Raw genomic sequence first — 18,657 nt, forward strand, 5'->3', positions numbered from 1 at the left:
CTGGCAGTCTTGGAGCTGGCATAGGCACTGTGGCCAGAGTCTACCCCTTTAAGCGCTCTGGGGAAGGGGGGAGGGAGAGAAGTGTTCTTGGTTGAGGCTGGAGTGGCCACCAGGGCACCCTGGGGAGGCTGGAGGCTCCCTATTTCGATATAAGTGTCTACACAGCACTTATTTCGAAATAGCTATTTCCAATTTGGCATTATTCCTCGTGGAATGAGGTTTACCAAATTCCGAATAAAAGCGCTCCGCTATTTTGAATTTATTTCGAAATAGCAGTTTGGCTGTGTAGACGCTAGGAAAGTTATTTCGAAATAAGAGCTGTTATTTCGAAATAAGTTTGCTGTGTAGACATACCCAGAGGCAACTTGTGTTCTAGAAATTACTAGTGTTGTGTTGTCTAATTATAACATGTCATCAAACAGAAAATCACCATGGTGGAGGTTAACGTTGATTAGATACTTACCTAGTAGCAGAATAATGAAAAACAAACAAACCCTTCCCACCCTCAATCTGCCTATTAGTATAGCAAATCTGTCATCTGACATTGCTCATTAAGAGGGCAGAGAAAGGAGTGAGCCATGCACCAGAGCTGGCTGGGCATAGAGTGGCTAGTGGGCCTTAAGTGATGGTGTGGCTTGGGCTCTCCCGCCACGTGGACCAAAGGGTTGGGGGAGTGATTATATTATATATTCACAAATCAGTATGCTACGTAGTACAAGTTATCTACAGGCTTCAAGAAACTTTCTCTCACAGTAGCCTGTGTTCACCAATCTATATCTTAAAAAACTAAAATTGCAATAATAAAGTACTATTTATCCTTAGTTAGAGCTGGTATTCTGAATTTATTTTGAATCTCTGTTGATCATACAATTGGCTTCTGAGCACCTTACTCAACGATTTAACTTCATGTGAATGGTCTGCATATACACCGAAGTTATAATTTCCCTCTTGTCCTTTGAACTGTATGAGTCTGGTCATCTACAGAGTGCTACTTAAATGTTTGCTTTCAGGTTCATGGTCAGAGTTGGGAAAAGGTTTGGGTAAGCATCCAAACTCCTAGATGCCTTTCTGAATAAAACCTTTTAGATGTTTATCCATCGCTATCTTCTAATTAATAAGTCATAGTTTCTCATTGATTACTCCTTTTTTCCTTTCTTTTTTGTTTTTAAAGTTTGATTTTCATATTGGGGCAAAAAACCCTCCCCAAACTTTTCTTTATTAGCAGTTTTTGATAATTCTCTTTGTAATTTTGTGTTTGACCAAGAGTGCTCTTCTTTACAGTCCAGTGTTGTCTTCTGTTAAACCTGCAATTCAATCTTAATCCTGCGTTTGATATCTTACACAATAATATTTGGAATGATTATAAAGTTATAATTACCTCCTTAAGTGAGCTCTGGCTACAAAAATGTGAAGCTGATGGGACTGGGAATTGAGAGTGTTTTAGCACCTCAGCCCGGGTCTACATTAAGGAGTTATTTTGAAATAACCCCCTTATTTCAAATAATAATAATGATGATGATAATAATAATAATATACATATTATAATAATAACAGGCTGGTTATTTCAAAATCTGCACGTGGGTTTTCCTGATTTCAAAATAGTTATTTTGGGAATTATTATTTTGAATTTAGTTATTTTGCAATAATTTCCTAGTGTAGACATGCCCTCAGAATAAACAGGGCAAGAGCAACAATGAAAGCATGAGAACAGTATGGACTTATTTTGTCCAAGATATGCTATAGTTTGTTTTCACCAGCCCTCTTTAAGAGTTAATTTTTACTTCACTGGAGTGAATTTGGTCTATAGCTGACATTTTCCACAGGGCAGATGTTATATGGACATGCAAACTTCTGCCATCAGATGCATATTCTGTTTCACATAAAATTGTAGTACACTTGCACTTAATCTTACCTTCTCATTTTATGAATTTTGTTCTTTTTGGAGATCTGAGTAGAGCTGGACAAAAATTTTTTATCCAAAATGTTTTTTCAACATATTTGGGTCACCAGAATATTTTGGAGATTTGCGCAGCTTTTGGTGGAAATGTTTTGGTTGACCAAAGAAAGAGATTTTGTTTTGTGGGCTCGATTTACAAGGGGATTTAGGCAACATTCACAAAACTGTGAAGGAGGAGCCAGAGCAGATATCCCCCTCCCGTATGGCAGTCTGTGTTATGGGAGACCTGGTTTGAAATCCTAGGTGCAGAGACTGTGAGTGCCCTAAGCAGCAGGCTATCAGGTAGTTTGACATGGGTCTCTTTTATTTTCTCCTGTTGAAGCTGTTACACTTCCTATTAAATACTTGAGAGAGATAGCTGAGTTAGTTTGTAGTTAGAAAAACTTAAACAACAAATAGTATAGTAGCACCTTAAAGACTAACAAAACGTGTAGATGATATCGAGAGCTATCTTGGGCACAGCCCACTTCTTCAGATGACTGGAGTATTGAAAGTCCAGATCCAAGAATAAATAAGGGAATGAGGAAAGGGGGAGAAGGAAAAAAAGAAAAAAGAGAGAGAGACAGACAGGAAGAGGAAGGGGGGAAAAAGGAGAAAAAAGACAGTCAATAGATTGTTTAATTTACAAGAGGCTGATAAGAACAATTAGCACCTCCATTGTTTGGTTGGTTGGTTGGTTATGTTAGGATGTGGAAGGTAATGTGTGAGCCAGCCCATATCCCTGTTTATTCCATTCTGATAACAATCAAACTTGTAAATGAAGTTAAGTTCCAACCCTTCCTTGTGTATTTGGCTTGTGGAATTGGCCTGAAACAACACGTTGACTTGGAGATCCATTAATGAGTGCCCTGGCAGGTTCAAGTATTCCCCAACAGGTTTCTGTGTGTTGCCTTTTTGGATAGCTGATTTGTGTTCATTAATTCTTTCCTGTAGAGACTGTGCAGTTTAGCCAGTATACATGGTAGAGGGGCATTGCTGGCATTTGATGGCATAGATCACATTATGGATGTGCAGTTAAATAAGCCCCTGATCTAGTGTCTGATATTGTTGGATCCAGTGATGAAATCACTTGTGTAGATGTGTGGGCAGAGTTGGCACTGGTGCTGATTGCAGGGGTGGGTTCCTGGATGATGATGATGGAAGTGTTGCGTGGTTACTAGAAATAATTTGTTTGAGGTTAGGGGGTTGTCTGTAGGTGAGGATTAGCTTTCCCCCCAAGGCCTGTGAGAGTGAGGGGAACATTAAAAACTCTCATTAAAAAAACAAGCTTCTACACACACTTCCTCTTTGCCAGACTTTACTAAAACTCACCAAACCACCTACGAGGATCACTTCATCTCCCTTCATAAGAAGGACAATAAACTATCCAAACTCCTACATACCTCAGGATCTCTCATTCCTGATACTTTCAACTCACCTAGCAACATTGTCAACCTATCCAACCACACTCTTAGCCCAACAGAGGAATCTGTCCTACCTTGAGGACTCTCCCCCCCCCCCACCCCTACGGATATGAGGACCAAATTTACACAAACACCCCTCCTAATCCCCAACCAGGAGTTTTCTATCTGCTACCCAAGATACACAAACCTGGAAATCCTGGATGACTCATCATCTCAAGCATTGGTACACTTACAACAGGATTATCTGGCTATATTGACTCTCTTCGGACCCTATGCTACCAGCACTCTAAGCTATCTTCGAGACACCAGCGGCTTCCTGAGAAAACTGCAAAACATCAGTAATCTTCTTGAAAACACCATTCTGGCCACTATGGACATATCTATACCAGCAACACCATCACTGGACCTAACCAAATCAGCCACACCATCATGGGTTCATTCACCTGCACATCTACCAATGTACTATAAGCCATTATGTGCCAGCAATGCCCCTCTGCTTTACACATCGGCCAAACTGGACTGTCCCTACGTAAAAGAATAAATGGACACAAATCAGATATCAGGAATGGTAATATACAAAAACCTGTAGGAGAACACTTCAGTCTCCCTGGACACACAGTAGCAGATTTAAAGGTAGCCATCCTGCAACAAAAAAAAATTCAAGAACAGACTTCAAAGAGAAACTGCTGAGCTACAGTTCATCTGCAAATTTGACACCATGGCTACGTCTAGATTGCATCCCTTTTCCGTAAAAGGGATGCAAATTAGACGTATCGCAATTGCTAATGAAGCGGGGATTTAAATCTCCCCCGCTTCATTAGCATAAAAATGGCTGCTGCTTTTTCTCTGCACGGAGCTTTGCCAGAAAAAAGCGCCAGTCTAGAGGTGGATCTTTCGGAAAATAAAGCCTTTTCCGAAAGATCCCTTATCCCTTATTTTAAGAGGGATAAGGGCTCTTTTGGAAAAGGCTTTATTTTCTGCAAGATCAGCGTCTAGACTGGCGCTTTTTTCCGGCAAAGCTCTGTGCCGAGAAAAAGCGGCAGCCATTTTTATGCTAATGAAGCGGGGGAGATTTAAATCCCTGCTTCATTAGCAATTGCGATACGTCTAATTTGCATCCCTTTTACGGAAAAGGGATGCAATCTAGACGTAGCCCATCAGTTTAGGATTAAACAAAGACTGGTAATGGCTAGCAAACTACAAAAGCAGTTTCTCCTCTCTTGGTGTTCATACCTCCACATCAGCTGCTAGAAGTGGGCCTCATCCTTCCTGAATTGACCTCGTTATCTCTAGCCTTACTCTTGATTGGTACTCTTTTCTTATGCCTGTATATTTATACCTGCCTCTGGAATTTCTACTACATGCATCTGACGAAGTGAGTCTTTGCTCATGAAAGCTTATGCTCCAATAAAACTGTTAGTCTATGAGGTGCCCCAGGACTTTTCGTTGTTTTTGTAGATTCAGACTAACACGGCTACCCCTATGATACATGGACATTGAAGCTCTTTACAACAACATTCCACATGAAGATGGATTTTAAGCTATCAGGAATACCCCGTCCTCCCGATGACATCACTGCACCCCTGGTTACAGAGCTCTGCGACTTTGTCCTCGCCTACAACTACTTCCGATTCAGAGACAATTTGTATCTTCAAGTCAGTGGCACAGCCATGGGCATCCGCATGGCCCCAAAATATGCCAACATCTTTATGACTGACCTTGAACAACATTTCCTCAGCTCTCACATCCTAGCACCCTTACTCTACTTATGCTACATTGATGACATCTTCATCATATGGAACCATGGGAAAGAGACCCTTGAAGAATTTCACAGGGATTTCAACAACTTCCACCCCACCCTCAACCTCAGCCTGTATCAATCCACAAAAGAGATCCACTTCCTCGACACTAAAGTACAATTACATGATTGAAAAATTTCCACCACCCTATACTAGAAACCTACTGCCTGCTACACTTACCTTTCATGCCTCAACATTAGCTCAAAGAGGAACTCTCAACATTAGAAACTCTCATAAAAAACAAGCTTCCCTTATTTATTCTTGGATCTGGACTTTCAATACTCCAGTCATCTGAAGAAGTGGGTTGTGCCCACGAAAGCTCATGATACCATCTACATCTTTTGTTAGCCTTTAAGGTGCTACTAGACTATTTGTTGTTTGTTAAGTTTTTCTATTAAATAATTGAGTAGTCATTGGCCAGAGAATGATTCTGTAGTCCAGAGGCTAGCTAGAAGTGGGGACACCCAATTTTCAATCCTGCTCCAATCAGTAATTATTTATGCAAAGGGTATCTTTCAAGAGAAGAGATTCAGAGATCCCTACCCTAGCTTGGTCACTAGGGCATTCACTTAAGTAGAGAGAGACTTGGTTCAAGTCCCTACTCCAGAATGGGGGATTTCAATCTGTGTTTCCCATATCCTGAGTGAATATCCTAACAACTGGGCTAGTGAATATAAGCAGCGCACACCACCACTCCCCCATCCATTGTTTTTATGAATCTAGTCCTTCATTTCATTTGCTTTTGTGTAAAAATGCCTAAAATGTAACATTTTGTTTCAGGGTGAACAAAACATTTTGTTTGACAAAAAAAAAAAAATTTCTGATTTTTTTCATTTGCTGAAAATTCTAAAAAAAATGTGGCTTTGCTTTGCTTTGTTCTAAACCCCTGATTTTTTTGTGAACTGCCAGTGAACAAACAGAAAAAATCACTTATACTCATAGCTTTACTGAGAAGAATATCACTCCTCCAATGCCTCTTCCATCTGTGAAACCAAAAGATACATTTCTGAGACTAAATTGCTAAAACCCCATTGGTAAAGAACAGAGAAACAGTGGAGTGAGTTTATCAATGGCCTTTTGCTTTAGCAACTGTTCCAGACTCTGGAGAGGCTTTCTCATTATGCCTATTTCTTGATTTAGATTTGTTTCAGGTTAGAAGCGTTCAGCAGTGGGTGGAAAAAATGAATTAGATTAGGTAAAGAATTCAGCAAAAGAAATTGTTGGCAGGTTTCTTGTTTCCAATACTGTTGCCCCTCGGTGAACACACAAGTGGTTTGGTACAGGTGTTTGAACTGAGTTATCCAGACAGTTTGCTTGCCTGTCTTGATTCTCATGCTTTAAATGTAAAACCTCACATTCTTTCACAGAAGTGATATTTGGGAGACCAGTTAGCTCTTCCTATTTTACACCTACAAGCTGCTGTCCAGAATATGCTTTATAGCAGGGCTATTCAACTTTGGAAGCCCTGGGGGCCACAATGATACTCACAGCACATTCCAAGGGCTGCAACTTAAGCGTGGCTGCATATACATGCAAATATATATGCAAATATATTCAAATGTATTATTTCACATTGACAGGCATGAATACAAAGATTAAGCCTTAAGCCGAAGTGCCAAGCCCAAATGTGGCCAGTGTGAGACAATCAGCATCTCTCAGGATCTGCTCACAAGGCTAAGCACCTCCTCCCTAGGGGCTAGAAATGCTGACACCCTGTACCCATCTGTTCCAGCCAGCCCATCCGTTTGCGTCTTTCAATGCTCACCCCACCTGGGAGACACTTCGCCCTTGAGGAGTGTATTCCCAGTGGAGGCCATGTTCAAAGGATCCCACCCATGGGCCATGTGTTGAGCCCCACATAAACCCAAACCGTACCGTGGGCTGCAAACAAATGGGCCATGGGCCTCATGGGCCTGCGAGCAGTGTGTTGAGTAACCTGCTTTACTGGGATTTAATGGGAAATATCTCCACTGAGCAGTTTTTCTTCTCTGGGAATGTACACAGGATGTACGCTTCAAACTAAAACCAGATACAGGCACTCCAATGCATAGGGACTCTTTCATGAGCACATTTGATCACTTTTACATTTTTGTAACAAGTTAAATATACTCACAGCTTTACTGAGAAGGAAATATTTGTAATACAAGCAGTCCCCGGGTTACATGGATCCGACTTACATCAGATCCCTACTTACAAACGGGGTGAGGCAACCCCGCACTAGCTGCTTCCCCCCAGAAGACCAGGGAGACGCGAAGCTAGCACCCCCCCACCCCAGCAGACCAGGGAGACACGGAGCGGCTTTTCTCAGCAGACACCTCAGCTTGAGAATAAAGGACTGAGGGAAGTGAGGTGTGGGAGAATAAAACTGAGCTCTGGAGAAATGTTTGGCTAGAGTTTCCCCTACAATATGTACCAGTTCCGACTTACATACAAATTCAACTTAAGAACAAACCTACAGTCCCTATCTTGTACGTAACCCGGGGACTGCCTGTATACTGTGACTTTAGAACAGATTTTGCTTTTAAATGGCCTATGTTGGCTGCAATGTGACATTGCCCTGGCCAGTCAATAGTGTGGGGGGAATAATATATCTTAGGGAGTTACAGTTCCCACCAATTTTTGGACACATAGGGTAGGAGTGCCAAAGCTACATCATCTTCTATGCCTGTTACTCTATACCCAGCCAACTCTGTTGCATGACTCACTCCTTTCTCTGTCCTTTTTGGGGTGATTTACACCCAAGGGAGTGATCTCCGAAATAAATTGTCGACAAATGTCCTGGCTGTTTCCTGACCTGGGCAGAGTCTTGATGGCCCCTCTCTGACTGTGCAATGAGCAAGGAAAAATCTGAGCCCCTATTTACAGGGGCAATAGCTGTGTAACAGTCTGTCAGCAATCCCAATATCAGTTGGACCATGTGCATGTTGATAATGAGTGATTCCTCTTACTATTGTCATTGTCCTCACCCGTTTTCTAATGTCATATAGCAGGAGTAAATGGAAACACTCACATTTTACCCAACTGAAGGACACACTGGAAATGCCCTAGGAGCCTGAGGGTAATAACTAGCAGCCAGGTGCTACTGACCTAACAGCTAACTGCAACTCTGTCTCCCTGTTCTGCTTCTAAAAGGAAAATTTAATTATGAATGCTGCTGCCATAAGTAACCCCTAATTTGTTTGTATACTTTGCTTGAGGGTAAGGGTTGTTTGTACTCTTTGGAAAGTGTTGTAATAGCATGTTTCAAGAGTGCTTATGTTAGGCTGCTTCCCGCCCTCTTTAATTACTGTTCCTTATAGTAATAACGAGCAGGCGTCAGACGACCAGGCATAAATTCCTTGCACATCCAGAACTTGCATTGAAGTTATAGGATGGGTCTGAACATGAGAAGAAATTGTGAAAAAAGTTTATTCTTTAACATAAAACACTAGACGCTCAGTGCATACAATATTCCCCAAAGGAACTTATAGAAATTAGAGGTGAGAACTTTATAAAGTGAAAAGTTTTGCTCAGCTCAGCTCTCTATTATATAAATAGCTATGAAAAAACAAGGCGAGCTGGAAATTATAACAGAAATCAAAAGCATCTTTTCTTAATGCTTCAAAATATTTTTATTAAAATATCCTAAGTTATTACTAATTCTTATCTAAAGAAGAGATGTACCAACTCCTATTTACAGTCTTAACTTATTCAAGAGAAATCCTTTGGATTTATTTTTTTGGCTTCACTATGTTACCATCACCTAGTACTTTAATTTTTCATATAACTGTGGGGAAGAGGTGGGGGGAGTGTTTTTTGTAAGTCTCTAATGTCTCCTTAGCCTATTCAGATCACCCCCATCCCTTTAATCATTCCAGTGCAAAGCAACCAAACACTTTCCAGCCCTGACTTGAACCAAGAAGCAGTTAAACTATTAGAGAAACAGTTTACAGACAGATCCTGAGCTCAATAAAGTTAATGGCAGTATTTGTCTGACTTCATTAGGCTTTGAATCAGGCCAAGAATCCACATCCACATGTAGGTGCAGAAAAGCTATAGTGTGTAAATACCTTATTGAGTTTCAGAGTGCCTGACTAGAAAGCCCCAGCAGAACAGTGTGCAAAAATGGAGGAGATGATAGTTCCCTGTATGTGGATGGGCCATGGATAATATACTGGACAGCATACTTCATCATCTTGATTTTGTACCTTAATCTTGTTCATCCCATGGAAGCTGTAAGGGACCTCACCACCATATTAAAGATGAAAATGGCTATTGATTCCATTTGATAGGACTTTATAGCGAACAATGAAATATATGCACAGTCTACAGTTGAGTAAATAACATGCAGGTAATAATGTATTTGAATTTAGTCTCTTCTTATTCATAGTTTGCCTATGAATACATTGTGGTTTGCCAAGTATATTTGTTGTTTGAAATTATGCAGTCATTTCCCCAGATACGTTTTTTTATTATATGGCTTGTTATTTGAGTACCATGGCTTAGTTATGGTTGGTCACATAACTCATGTGATGTTGTTCTGTTCACTGGCTGATGAGCCCCATTTTTATAGTCAGGCTTGCAGAAGGTACATTGTAAAGTTGCTTTGAGTATTCAAATATGCAAGATCAAAATTGGTTTTCCATCAACACTTCTGCTGATAGAACACGTGAAAGTTGGCAGAAATGATATGCACCTTGTGTCTTCAGCCAGTGTATTTAAGGTGTGGCATTTTTCATACTGTGATAGCACACAAAAAAAAGTAGACATACTGGTCCTCAGCCACTCACTTCAGAGTCTGTTCTGTACATGCCTTTTTAAAGCACAGTTCTAAAACAAGCCCACTAGAATGAATGCTTCACCTGAAACTTTAAAGGATTTTTACCCAAGGAACAACCTGAGTAATAGGAATGTCTTTCACTTATCAATGGCTCCCTATTCGAAGCCTAGCTACTGACTCTGACTGCAGACGCTCTAATGTGTGGATGTCCAGTCTGAGAGGTTAAAAATCTTAAATGGACGTATCCATGAAGTTGGAGAAATGAAGTCTCATCTGCTCATCAATGGATATTTTCAGAAGAAAAATGTCTGATGCTGCGAAAAGGCAGATTAATAGGGAAGACAGAGAATTTGAGACAAACATTTTCTGATATGGGAGAAATACATCATTCCCAGTGGAATCCCGATTTATCTTTAAAAGAGGATCAGGAGATCTAATATAAAATTACAGTAAAACCTGTGTTATCTAGCACGCTCGGGGATTAGGACGTTCTGGTTACCTAAAAATTCCGGTTATCCGAGGGTCCCATCAACCTAGGAAAAACCAATGGACAATAATAGTAAAACTCAAATTTTGGATATGTGCGTTCAGCCCCCAGCTGGCCAGATCAAAGCCCCACAATCCCCGGGGAAGACATCTGCGACCAGCCCTGTTTTAGAAGATACCGGATGGCTTCATAAAGGTTAATGGTTAATAGACTGGTGAATTGTATTGGCCTGTTAGGAAATTTGCCAGTTTCTAAAGTTTTCTGGATAGTTAAGTGCTGGATAGCGCGGGTTTTACTGTACTGGCATATAGAAGGGGAAGAAGACGAGAACCCCATTTTGTTCATACAGAAAATATATGAACAGTGTTTTGAATGGAGAGCAGGAATTTCCTGCAAGGGATGCCAAGGATTTTCCTGTGATGGAGCCTGGAAGAGTCCCCTGGGTACTCCCCTCAGTCAAAAACTCAGGAAAATGATTCTCCAGGAGTTGCTGGCGTTTATCCACTAACACTGAGAAGATAACCATTTCCAGTGTTGACCATTCTAGACTTTTTATTTCTCATATTTCACTTGATGGAAATCTGAGATTTCTCCACTGCTGTTTAAATTGCTGGAATGCATAGAATTTAGAATAGGACATTTTATTTTGAGGAAAAGCAAAGAAAAAAGATCAAACTGCTTATCTGGAAGGGAAAATTTCCTTCTACTTAGAATGGAAAGTTGAAGTACTGGAGAGAAGGAAACCACGGTAGTCAGCTCACCAAAGTGAACAGAAAGTCTTCTACTCAGTGCTCTACCAAACCCCAATCAGTTATCTGGGAGAACTGGATTAATTTCTTGTGATTCCTCTTCATGTAGCTAATGTTTTTGCTCCTCCTTCAGGGATGTCTATACTTGAAGGCTTTGCTGGTATTGCCATAGAAGTATATTATATCAGCAAATCACTCCTTGTGTTAACACAAATATCCTGGCAAAACTGCACTTCTGCTGGCATAATTTATTCTCCTCTGAACCCCTTTGTTGTAGCAAAACAAACCATACCAGCAAAAACACAGTTTTGCAAGTATAGCTGCATTTATTTTTGCCAGCACAGCTACGTCAGTTACAAATCCCATCTCATCTTAGTCTGACCAACGAGCTATGTGAACAAAAATTTGTAAGATAGTCTGGCATCAGAAGTCAAGGAGGAAAACAATGACTGGCTAGATTTGTCATGCAGCTGAGTTTTAAATTATGGATTCCCCGCTAGAACAAAGGGAATCGGGTTATTTTTTCTCCCTCACTTCCCCCATTTGTAAATTAAAAACTTGCATATATATTCTCATTCTGTGTGTGGAACTGGATTGAGAGGCTACAATTAAATTTTTCAATTAATAATTCACATTTTAGTGACTTGCTAAGATGGTGTGCCTGTGTTAATGGTAATTTGGCTCACAATATTTACTCAGTGTGAACTGTTGCCTTTTGATTCCAGATTGGTTTAAAATATACTGTGCTGACCAGGAAGGCAGAGCTGTAGCTTCTTTTTTCTTCCCTGTGAAGAATGAAGGCACCAACTAATAAATTATGGTGTTTTAGCACCACTGTTTGGTGTTGTAGGTGGAGCCACATCATGCTTGGTACAGCACCTCAGGCATTCAGAATACTCTGAATATGGGCCAATATTGGGGGGATGTTGTCCCAAAAGTTGCTCAGGAAGGGAAATGTGACTCCTTTGCTCATTTTGCTGAGTGATTTCCTAGCTTTTTCCTCTCTGTAATTGTTCCTCATTGCTGTCTGTCTGGCTTGGTGAGAAGGACAAACCCCAAACTCTTCCCATTCCCTGCCCTTCCTCACCTATGTCCTGAAGGCAGGAGTATCGGAGGTTCTTAGCCCGTCTCTTTCTTCTAATGCAGCACACTGGCACAATGGGGGATCCCTAATCTGGTTGTGTAGTGTTCACTATAAGTCACTTCTCCTCTGACAGGACTTATTAAGAGCACAATCTGGGATCTTAATAAATACATAAAGGGTGGGGCTGAGCTTCTTGTTAGTGTTTTTAAAGTTTTCCCCCTGAGTTTTCCTCCCTTTTAGGGGGGTGGTGCTACTTTCACTGGGTCTGCCTTCTCTTCAATTCAGTGATAAAGTGCATAACCCTATGTTCCTTGGTGCTTGGTCTATCTTTGGAATAGACCAAGATTATTTCAGAGGAGCTTGCCTTACAAAACAACATGGGCTATAATTCTGTCTGGGTATGTCTACACTACCCCGCTAGTTCGAACTAGCGGGGTAATGTATGCATACCGAACTTGCTAATGAAGCCCGGGATTTGAATTTCCCGGGCTTCATTAGCATAAGCGGGGAGCCGCCATTTTTAAATCCCCGCTGCTTCGAACCCCGTGCAGCGCGGCTACACGGGGCTCGAACTAGGTAGTTCGGACTAGGTTCCTATTCCGAACTACCGTTACTCCTCGTGAAATGAGGTGTACTGGTAGTTCGGAATAGGCACCCTAGTCCGAACTACCTAGTTCGAGCCCCGTGTAGCCGCGCTGCACGGGGTTTGAAGCAGCGGGGATTTAAAAATGGCGGCTCCCCGCTTATGCTAATGAAGCCCGGGAAATTCAAATCCCGGGCTTCATTAGCAAGTTCGGTATGCATACATTACCCCGCTAGTTCGAACTAGCGGGGTAGTATAGACATACCCTCTGATACAAAGTCAAAATGTAAAGATAAAGAAAAAAAGGGGGAAAGATTAAAAAAACTATTGAAAATTTCTCTCTGTACTTCTCCATCCTTTTATTTTTGTGTTAGCTAGAAGTTACTGAAGTAAATGTTGCTGAATGCACACTGTGATACCAAATCAATAATGCGTATAGCACACTCAGCCAAAAAAGCTCAATATTTTGTTTGCTGGCTTTCCCCCCCTCACAGTTCAGTCAACAGCAAAAATATCAGAGACAAGAAATAAAGAGGAAACAAAACAAAATCAGCAAACAGAAAACATTCACCATTCTCCCCTTCACCATACTCAAACCCACACATGAAGGTGACATTAACTCCTTGGAAGAAGCAAACCCCTTAATGTTACATGGCTGCCATGCTTGCCTAAATAAGAAACTAATGTGTTTTCAGTACTGTTCTCATAATGTATCTGGATTTGTGCTGATAGTCCTTATTGATCAAAAGATTTCTACAGCAGTAATGCTGCCGCTGTAAGTTGCCTGACCTGTGCTCTTCCCTCTCCTTTCAGCTTCCAGTTGTTCAATGAACTATAGCATCTGCTCTGTCAAAATATTTGTGCCAAACTCATTTTATTTTATTTGCTTTCTTTTTTCCTAATGTAATGTTTCTAGACGCTGCAGTTGAACATTCTTTTATGAATACTGATGCACTGTTTGACGAAGTGAGCCTTGAAACAGAGACCCGGGTTATGTGCTGAATTGTATTTGTAGTGGCATTGTCTTACAGCCATTTGATCAATAATCTCAATGGAATCTTCAATGGGATTAGTACTACAGAAAATAGTAGTCATTAAAAATGATTGGTAATGATATCTTTCCATTCAATTGTCAGTATTACTGAAAATCATTTATCTGCAGCAGTGAGGAATAAATCCATTGCTATATTACTTGTAGCAATCTTCATCTAAGATTTTTTTCTATATTCTGAATATTACCTTGCTATAGATCAAGTAAAAGTTTCAAACTATTCATATTCAGTAATCACTCATTAGCCTGAAGCTCATTATTTGTAATGCAGTTATATCATACCGAAAAGGGAGCTTTTGTTTAGAATATATTGTTGAAGGATATTACTCCAGGATGTGCAGGGCTCTGTGTAAGGTGTGACTGTTGACAGTGATCTTTAATAGATTATGGGTGCTCACAAAACAACAGTTGAAAAAGCAATTATTTTTTAAAAATATAATTGGACAAAGCATCAATACAAACTCTGTAGGGAACAATCCTGAACTGGCAGGTGGATGGACAGGAGACTTTGTTCTATGTTCTGTGATAAGTCTAATTTGTGGACCTAATTTAAAAAGATTTCTAGCACAATTTGCAGATAAGGGTTTATGATGAATCCTTCCCAATCTCAATTTTTTGACATTTACAAGCTCAGTCCAGTTTCGATAAGAGATCCAGGAGCCATCTTGGATTTGAGGAAACAAAAGTCTGGTCTCATGTTATTCTCAGGCATTGACCAAAACTGGTGACATCACTGGGGAATTTTTACACTTCTTTAAGCTCATGTAAATCAAGTTCAGTTAACAGAATATGAGTGTTACATCCCTGTTCAGCATGGGCTACAACTTCTTTGTTTGTTTACAGAGACTGTCACAACAAGAAAAACAACTTCCCTTTTCCCCTTTGGAGTTGTCTAATCTAAACTTTATAAGATTGGAGACAGAACTATACGTCGTCAGCCAGAGATTTGATCAAGTTCAATTAATTAGATGTCAAAGCTCATTGTGGTTTTAGCCTCTTGTGAGATTACTCTGAGCATGCTCAGAAAAGGTCCAGCTGAATGTTCCATTGTTGTTACTGTTTGTGAGATTGTATCGTTTGAAGGAACATTTAGATACCATAGTGTCTGTCAGGTGGGACAAGCTTTTCAGCTCTTGTCTATTGATCTTATAATTTTCTTGTGATGGAGAATAAAACACTGAGCATGTTTATATTCACAAAAGCAAAAAATAGTTTTTCCCACCCCCTCCTTCCTAGTATGCCATATATTGAAGGGAAGCAAAACAGAAAAGCAACACATTTATTCTTGGAGTACCATGAATAATTTATTCTCTGAAAACTTCTACTTTCTTGCACTCGAGTAAGTCCTATTATTAAAAATGAGTGCTACTTTCTTCTGCATGCCAGTAACAGGGAGATCAAAATTGACTGTTTATTAATATGTTTTATTCTTTAGAGAAAGGACTTTCCTAGATAGTTGGCTTTATGGAGTTTCTCTTAAACAACAAAATCATTAGGGTTGACACATTAAATTGTATAGGACATCGTCTGGGGGATCCCCAATAATCAATAATAAATGAAAAAGAGCCATTAAATGTTCCCACACTACTACTTAATTACAAATTTATAGAGGTTTTCTTAAATCACAATTAAGGGCATGTGCAGATGTTTTTGGTTCCTTTTTAATCAAGTTGTGTTCATTATTTCAATTCTGTTTCCTAGATTCTTTAATTTATTAATACCTAAATCATAAGAGCATTTGATATACAGCTTCTGTACTGGAGGACAAAAAACGTGTTCCCTCATGCCTCTCCTCCAATCTTCTTGACTTGGGTTTACAAAATAGAAACATATTTTTCCTGTGAGCACCAGATCCTCGCCGCAGAAGATCTAAGTGAATTCTGGCCAATAGAGCTTTTCACTTCTAGACTGGCCCGAAAGCTAAACATGCCTAAAAGGTGTGTCACTTTCTTGTAATTTTGTTCCTTTCTGTAATTTCTCAATAGTGGTTTGCCTTCAACCAAAATACATGACCCAACACAATATTGTTTTAAGGCTATGATGTACTTTTGGAGTATGTATCATTTTTTAGCATGCATGCATGCTTTCTTTTTGCACTGAACTTTGTAATTCCTGGGTGAGATGCACAATGGTAGGGAATACTGGAGCAACTTCAGTGATTAAACATCCCTTTGGATTTGATTGTATAAGTAGCAGGGGTACTAGCTTTCTGCGTTGGGACTGGTAGGAGTTGTTTGGCAGGCTTCAAATTAGATAGAAGAGGAGATGCTTTTATCTAACTCAAATAATATGACAGGAATTCCCAATACACAATGTAAACAGAATAAGGAATTGTTCTGATGAAAACTGGGAGTTTTTGGAGTCGGAGCCACAAAGACTGGACTCAATCCATGGGGCCAAGCATGCGTCTGTCCCTGCCTCACAACATCATGCAGAGCTGTCTGGATGTAAAGGGAAGTGTGCACTGTAGCATAGAAGCTACAAAGGTAACTCTGCACCAAACACTTCCCAACAGAGTCCCCAAAGGAATTTTGATTGTGTGGCAGCCGCCTTGAGGACTCATTTATATTGCGTCCTCTGCACATTATCTAGCATGCTAGAAAAAGATAAGAGTCTTGCCCTGGAGTAAAAATGATCAACTTGAAAGTTAAAAGTAGTTTCAGTTATTGTTCCAGTAGACAGTCCTTCTCTTCCCCTCCCAATCTTTTCCATGTGTTTTAGGGGAATGGCATGTCACTGTCTAATGTCTTGTCTGGCCATCTGGATATGTTTTTATCTCTAGTTCTTTTTGTATTCTCTCATCAGAATTACCAATGATAACTCTCCTTGCCCTTTCATGTGAATTTTTAAACTTTAAAACATTTTTGATCTACAATTTGGTATTGGGAACCCATCTCTTGAAATACTTCTCAGTCCTCAAAAGCTGATGAAAAAGAAAAAAATGTAGGGACTCTGAAGAACACATGAGTTGAAAATTTCTGCCTGTGCAAATTTCAAAGTGAATGAAAAATAAATATATTTTTCTATATGATTACTAAAAAAAGTTTTTTTCCCTTCTTGGAAACTTAAAAAAAAAAGGGGGGGGGGAATTGGTGTGATTTGGAAACAACAACAACAACAAAAATCCTGAAAATTTTCATCTGACAGGTTAAAATTTCCAGTTAATGATTTTTTGTTAAAAAGTGGACATTTCAAGCAGAAATATCCATTTTGACTAAAAGCCATTTTTGTTTATGTAACTCTTCTACCAGGTGGAGCCAGCAGCAGCCAGTTCAGTTCAATACACAGGGGTTCCTCTTTATCCATCTAAAACAGAACTGGCTTGAATCTCGATCCAGCAACCTAGGAAATTCACACACCATCCTTGGGTGCCTCTGAGTGTCAATGCTTCCCAAAGTGCAAGCTGAGAGTCTGAGTGTAGAAAAGAAGCTTTTAATAAAAGGGAGGGAAGTAACTTGGCATTAATATGGGAAACTTTCACAAACAGAGTTCATAGCCAGAAACTATGAGTAAAAGTGCCCCTCTCCCCCAATAGGTTGAACAATGTCCTTTTTCCGTCATGTTCTTAAGTCTAGCAACTGTTGAAGCTGGTCCACTTTTTATAAATACATTGTCATTGGAGCAGTGATTCCCATATCTGAGGTGAGTTTCCTAATTAGTAGTGTTGGAAAAGCAGCAGCCATGAGGCTATGCCCTCCAACTTTTACTGGCTCTATGGCTGAGTGATGGAGGAAGGGGTGAGAGAGAAGTTAGTGGGGAGGAAGAAGTGGTATGAAGGTGGGGCCTCAGGAGGGAAGGGGCGGTATGAGGAAAGGAGCTGGGGAAAAGAGATATCATAGAATCATAGAATACTAGGACTGGAAGGGACCTCGAGAGGTCATCGAGTCCAGTCCCCTGCCCTCATAGCAGGACCCAGTACTGTCTAGACTATCCCTGATAGACATTTATCTAACCTACTCTTAAATATCTCCAGAGATGGAGATTCCACAACCTCTCTGGGCAATTTATTCCAGTGTTTGACTACCCTGAGAGTTAGGAACTTTTTCCTAATGTCCAACCTAAACCTCCCTTGCTGAAGTTTAAGCCCATTGCTTCTTGTTCTATCTTCAGAGGCCAAGATGAACAACTTTTCTCCCTCCTCCATATGACACCCTTTTAGATATCTGAAAACTATCATGTCCCCCCTCAATCTTCTCTTTTCCAAACTAAACAAACCCAATTATTTCAGCCTTCCTTCATAGGTCATGTTCTCTAGACCTTTAATCTTTCTTGTTGCTCTTCTCTGTACTCTCTCCAGTTTCTCCACATCCTTCTTGAAATGCGGTGCCCAGAACTGGACACAATACTCCAACTGAGGCCTAACTAGCGCAGAGTAGAGCGGAAGAATGACTTCTCGTGTCTTGCTCACAACACTCCTGTTAATACATTCCAGAATCATGTTTGCTTTTTTTGCAACAGTTTCACACTGCTGACTCACATTCAGCTTGTGGTCCACTATAACCCCTAGATCCCTTTCTGCTGTACTCCTTCCTAGACAGTCGCTTCCCATTCTGTATGTGTGAAACTGATTGTTCCTTCCTAAGTGGAGCACTTTGCATTTGTCTTTATTAAACTTCATCCTGTTTACCTCAGACCATTTCTCCAATTTGTCCAGATCATTTTGAATTATGACCCTGTCCTCCAGATTAGTCGCAACCCCTCCCAGCTTGGTATTATCTGCAAACTTAATAAGCGTACTTTCTATGCCAATATCTAAATTGTTGATGAAGATATTGAACGGAGCCA

At 40.3% G+C, this 18,657-nt stretch overlaps 1 long non-coding RNA gene across 1 annotated transcript in view; it reads left to right on the top strand.

Moving 5' to 3' along the window:
• LOC142829419 (uncharacterized) overlaps positions 1-16,830 on the top strand; it is a 167,601-nt gene extending 150,771 nt beyond the window's left edge. The window contains exon 8 of the long non-coding RNA XR_012903819.1: positions 13,738-16,830. This is a non-coding gene — a long non-coding RNA (uncharacterized LOC142829419). The remainder of the gene's footprint in view (positions 1-13,737) is intronic.
• The last annotated feature ends 1,827 nt before the right edge of the window (positions 16,831-18,657 follow it).

This window comes from Pelodiscus sinensis, chromosome 5 (genome assembly GCF_049634645.1).
Source record: "Pelodiscus sinensis isolate JC-2024 chromosome 5, ASM4963464v1, whole genome shotgun sequence".
Taxonomy (NCBI): domain Eukaryota; kingdom Metazoa; phylum Chordata; order Testudines; family Trionychidae; genus Pelodiscus; species Pelodiscus sinensis.